This window comes from Nelumbo lutea, chromosome 2 (genome assembly GCF_056320005.1).
Source record: "Nelumbo lutea isolate HS-2025 chromosome 2, American lotus-T2T, whole genome shotgun sequence".
Taxonomy (NCBI): Eukaryota; Viridiplantae; Streptophyta; class Magnoliopsida; order Proteales; family Nelumbonaceae; genus Nelumbo; species Nelumbo lutea.
The window spans coordinates 47,490,699-47,496,467 of NC_142685.1; the positions used below are offsets into that span (position 1 = coordinate 47,490,699).

The window sequence follows — 5,769 nt, forward strand, 5'->3', positions numbered from 1 at the left end:
GCAAAACTGTGCTCACACCGTTCTCACAGCCCTTTTCAGCCTTGCATTGGGAACATCTCCATATTTGTATCCTTTTATTTATGGGGAGATATTTCTAATTCACAAATGAAAATGGCTGTAAGAACGAGTGTGAGCACACTTTTGTGAGCACCAAATCCAATTTCACATCAAAGATGGACCCAAAGCATTTGGGTCACTGGACTAGCTTCTTATGACCCTTAGTTTTGTTTAGTTGTGGCATGAAGTAGGTGGTTGGCCACCTGGAGTTAAAATGAGTGTTTTGAGAATAGGATTACCTGTAAATGCAAAATCCAGATTTGGTCAGCACCCACTAGGCCCACCGTAAGACACACCCATATGGCTCCAAACATGTTAACCATAAAACACTCTTTATTCCTTTCTATCAAACTTTCAGTTAAAGATCAACCTGGATGTAGGAAGCTTAAACATTGAGACTCAAAAAGAGTTCATTTGATACATGAAAAGTGTTCAAAGCAACATGAGATTTCGCATAGAATCAGAGCATGAGAAACAAGAGGAATACAGTATATGAAAGCATGGTAGATAAGACCAATTGATCTAGAATATTAATAAACAGGTTAGTCCAAGTATCACCTGCTGGATAGGTTTGCTGCAAGAGGAATACAAAATATTAATAAACAAAAGGAATACAAAATATTTGAACCATTCACCTTCTCTAGGTTTACATCAACCATCTCACTTCCACAATATGGAGTTGTAAATGTATAATCATAATCAAGTATCACCTGCTGGATAGGTTTGCTGCAAATTCAAGAATGACATGTGAGATTGGATAGCCATATATTAATACTTGGTGGAGTTTCACCTTCTCTAAGTTAATACCAACCATCTAGCTTCCACAATATGGAGTTTTACGGTTTTACTATTGTTGTTATTTAACACATCTGAAGTAATTTAGATGTCTAAAGGGTTCAATGAACCACTAAAATACAGAGCCAACCACACGAGGCAGATAGTGCTACTGATTCTTTTGCTGATTTGAAGGGCAAATAATGCATATATATTGTCAGTTTGTCATAAAGGTAAATGAGATGGAATCACCTGTGTTGACCTAATAGGAATACCATATTTCATATATTTTTTATATATCCCACTTTTTAATCTCTGTTCTAAATATAAAATATGCTATTAAATTCTCATTCACAATATTAAGGCCCTTTAAATTCAAAATCACTGTTGTACTATAAAAAATGTATTCAATTGGTAAGAGTGAAATCCAGGTTGCCCACATGATCAGACTAAATTTTTGTTCATTATTCTGTACTACAACCTATTAGAATGATATGTGGACCTTTATGGACCTTCTCTTGTAAATACTTTATCAACCCGCTATGTTCTTTCTCTTCTCTCTTCTACTCTATTCTTTTTTTCTTTATTATCTATGTACCATATACAAATTTTGCACAGTTAGAGAGCCTAAGTCATTGAGCATAGCTTCTCATTGATCTTTGCACAGTTACAGGTTCATAACACAACATTGAATAAAATGACACCTGTATGATCTTTCATCTAAAAAATCTATTGGAATTGATATTTTCATTTAATTTACTGTAAAGTTATAAAAATGAATGAGAATTACATAGAAAGTTAGGAGGCAAAACCTGCGAGTCACATCTTTGGCACCATGCCCAGCAAAAGCAATTACATATCTCAGAGACCTTATGCAGGCAGTTACTGCAGCTTCTACTTTGTGCTAACCATCAAGTAGTGCATTGGCAGCACCAATATGCACCCACTTCCCTGTCAGCCGAATGCAGTGGAGGTCCTACTTTTCTTGACCCAAGTGTAGTAGAGACTCCTTGGGAAGAAACTATGGAATCTTCAGTTTTAATTTTTTTCGTCCTTCTCAATGAAGGAAAAACTGATGTAGTATGCAGCTCTTTTAAATCTGGGCCTGCATCACTCTCACAAATACCTGCTGCAGTGGCAGAAAGAGCCATTTCCAATTCAATATTATCATTGCTTGCCCTTGAATCTAAAAATCCAGTTATGTCATTCAACTAATCATGAAGGGCAATATCACTAGATCCATTGGTCTTGCATGTTTAGTTTCTTTCTGTGATTTCACATTTACCTTTATGAGAAGATTCATGGGCAATGTCTCCTTTGGACGTTGTTTTGTCTAATGATAACTGAATGGGAGAGGGAGACACTGCAGCCTGATTCGTCCTGGAAAACATCAATGTGGAAGAATTAAAAATCCCATCTCCTTCCTAGTTGCATCTTGGTTTGAACAGCAAGGCATGTCAACTTCTGGTTTGAGAGAGGCCACATCCAGCACAGACACGAACCTGAAATATATTCACAATTGCAATTGTTGTACTTTTTTTGCTAAATTACAATATGTACTTCAGATTACCTTTATTTATTTATAAGTTAAAAAAAAAGTCGGCAGACAATATTCTAGATTCCCAAGTTCTTATTACTATTAAGCATAGTATTCAGGTATCATACACATATTGACATTTTTTAACAAAGCAAACCAAATTTTGAACTTTTCTAAAAACACAAAAAGAATACATGGATTATTCAGGAAACTATAATAATACAGATTTGCAGAGTTGGGGAGATTCTTTGGTATCACTTCAGATTTTCAGGTTGAATCATTGCTTCCCAAAAAATTACATCTTCTCTTTTTGGTCTAGCATTAAAGGGGCTCATTAAATGCAGTAGCATCTTATGGTCTATGCTGCCTTTTGTGATTATATGCACAATATGGTTGGGGGGGAACTGACATATTTTTGAACACAACATTTCCTTTGAAGATCTGATCCTTGGAAAAGTAGTAGGTACTCTTGTGTTTGTTTATAAGCAGTACTTATATCATGGCTTTCAACGTAGCAGCTTTTCAAGGAATGTCCCAGTACTTGTTCCTTTTGTAAAGCCTGACCTCTTATACAAAACCTCTATGTACAGGAAAACCAAAAAGAGCTAAAACCAGTGTGTATATGTAGACAAACACACAGTTTACCTTCATAAAAAAGATTAAAAATCTGAAATTGGGTTGCCCATAGTTTAATTGTACAATTCCAGAACTTCACCACTTTCCTTGTTTCTCTATTTTTAGTAGTTTCAGTCTTTATTAACTTCCGCTTTATCTTTATGGTGAAAAATTTTATTTATAAGGTGTTAAAAACAAGTAAGATTCGTTTTAAACAAGTCTTCTGATTTTCTTTTTTTTTTTTTGGACTAAAGGTAAGGTAAATTTTTATTAAATCAGAGATAATAATACAAGAGGGTCCCCGCAAAATTATCTTTTGGGTCAAGACAGCATGGATTTCAAGCCCTTACAAATTCCAGAAATTCCCAGAACCCAACCTAGCCCTCAGTTGGGTGGTCTGAAACCCCTTGACAGCCAAGACCCAAGACAGGAGTTTTCCAAAGACAAAAGCAATAAGATCTTCTGAATCTTTGCATGTGTTACCGGAAATCCTTTTGTTTCTCTCTGTCCATATAGAGTTAATAACAGCAGCCAAAATGGTCTCCCAAATGTTTCTTGCAAGCTTTAATTAACAGTCCCTGCAGCTCCCATCTATTCAGCAGCTCCTTCACAGTGCTTGGCATGACCCAGCTATACCAAAGATAGAGACTTCATATCTTGTAATGCATCTAGATTTAGTCTAATTGTAGGAGACTAAGAGTATCTTGCTACAGAGGAATATGTTTTCATTTTACTCAATTTTTTTGGTAATTTTTCATTTCACTCATCTAGATTTAGTCTAATTTTTCATTTCACTTCATTTCCCCATGAAGTCATAAATTTGTAATGGTGAAATATCTGAGATTATGAAACTGTCTTTTCATGTCTCCAGTGGTTGTAGTCTTGTAGATGAAAGCATCACACCTCATGTTTATGGTCTAAGTGCATGGACACTCATTCATGTGTACAGGGAAAAAACTAGTAGATCTTCTAGTTAACAAGCAATATTTTCTACTTAATGCACTGTGGAACTGTTAGTGATTAAGTACATGGAAACTGAACCATGTACCTTTTCTATGTATTTACTGTAAGTTTGAAATTATGTAGTTTTTTGAGTTGGTTTGTTTCCATCTCTTCTTTTTTGTTTTCAAGAATGTATTTGAGCTCACTATTGGACATAGTTGGGCAGAACCAAATGTTTTTGTTCTAGTTATCCTTCTCTGATTCAAAGGGCTAACAGTAACGCAATAAACAAAATAGCACTGATAAAAGAACGCAATAAAAAATAAATATGGATGTTGAATGCTTGACATGTGTGCATAAAAAAAAATGATTGACATGCGCACAAAAAATGGTTGACATGTGATTCATGACATCTATTACAGGTTTTGGAAGCACTAGATGTGCTTAGGAAGAAAACTGATGCTCAAGCTGAGGAAATTCTTCCAATTGAAAAGTTGACAGCTGAAGCTTACTCAGGCATTGATAAGGCAGTCAAGGTGGGAACACTGCACAGAAACACTGGAGCCCGCAGGAAATCTCGGCTTGCCAGAAGAAAGTCTAGTGATTGCTATACCAAAACTCAAGAATTAGGGTTCACGGGTATATTTAAATTCCTAGACAATACTCATATTTTAGAAACACCAATCACACATTAGAGCTTGTAATGTCGTATAACAATATGGACCAAATTATACGAACATGGAATGAATTGCTCCAAAAAGGAAAATTCTCGATAATGACAAAACAAAAAAAAAAAGGAAAAAAAACGAAATCTACCAAAAAAATAAAAAATTCAAGGGAGGAGATATGGAAGTGAAAAAGATCGAGCTCAGGGCAAACGAACTCTCCTCAATCAAATATTAAAAGCAATCCGATCCAGACATCAGAGATAACAAAGAAATGGTTGACTGGAAGCGTAGAAATCAATTAGAGAAACGCCTGCCGATGCTATGGTTTTTCATTAAACGAAAAACAACAAAGAAAAGGACGAACAATCCGCTTTAAGGAACATTAACAGGGAAGAGATGCAGAGAAACAGAAACTTACTGCAGACAATGGAAGGCGATAGAGAAAATTGCAAAGATTTTCAACCGAATCCTCGCTTGTCCAATAAACAGTTCAAGAGAGGAAGCTATTTATATGTGTCTCTTTCTATTATTCTACTGTATTGTCGTCTTTTATTCTGGTTGCCATCCGGTGGTGAGAAAGTCTTGATCAAAAGAGAGAGAGATTGGAGCTACCTTTCCCTTCTTTTCGATCAATCTCTTGCATTCTCTCGATGAAAAGGTTTGAAAGCCATCTTCTCAAACACAAGAAAGGAGAAGAACGAACGCGGGAAGTGTGAAAGCTTTTTTCAGAGTACAACGAACGCGGGATTTGAATGGGGTTTAGGCCGGCTCAAAATCCGGTTCAAATGTACAACCGCCGTGCCAGTTTGAAAGTCCGCCGCCGACCTTTGAGTAATCTTAATTTTATTTTGTCACTTTTCTCGCTGTGGCAGCGGTCCTTAAGACCGCCGTTTCTAAACCGCCATCTCAGGCGGTTTTTCTTGTAGTGTCCCTGACGACCTGATATAGTTAAAATTTACAAGGTACCATCCATATCTCAATTTTAATTCTCATTACAACATCAAATTATGCAAAAAAAAAAAAATTATAGACGAAGAATTTATAAAATAAAATTGAATTATGATTTTAGTCATGGTATTTAAAGTTATAATTGATTGTTTATATAAGATTACTTAGCCCCAGTTTTGGGATTCCTCAATTATTAATGCTTATTTAAGCTACCCCATACAGGACCTT

The 5,769-nt window shown here is 35.8% G+C and overlaps 1 long non-coding RNA gene across 1 annotated transcript; it reads right to left on the reverse strand.

The window, feature by feature from the left end:
- Nucleotides 1-372: 372 nt before the first annotated feature.
- On the reverse strand, nt 373-5,505 carry LOC148870432 (uncharacterized). The gene is made up of 4 exons (XR_016108029.1): nt 5,012-5,505; nt 2,117-2,333; nt 1,644-1,960; nt 373-783 (listed from the first exon to the last, which is right to left on the reverse strand). It is a non-coding gene; the product is annotated as an uncharacterized LOC148870432 (long non-coding RNA).
- Nucleotides 5,506-5,769: the final 264 nt, after the last annotated feature.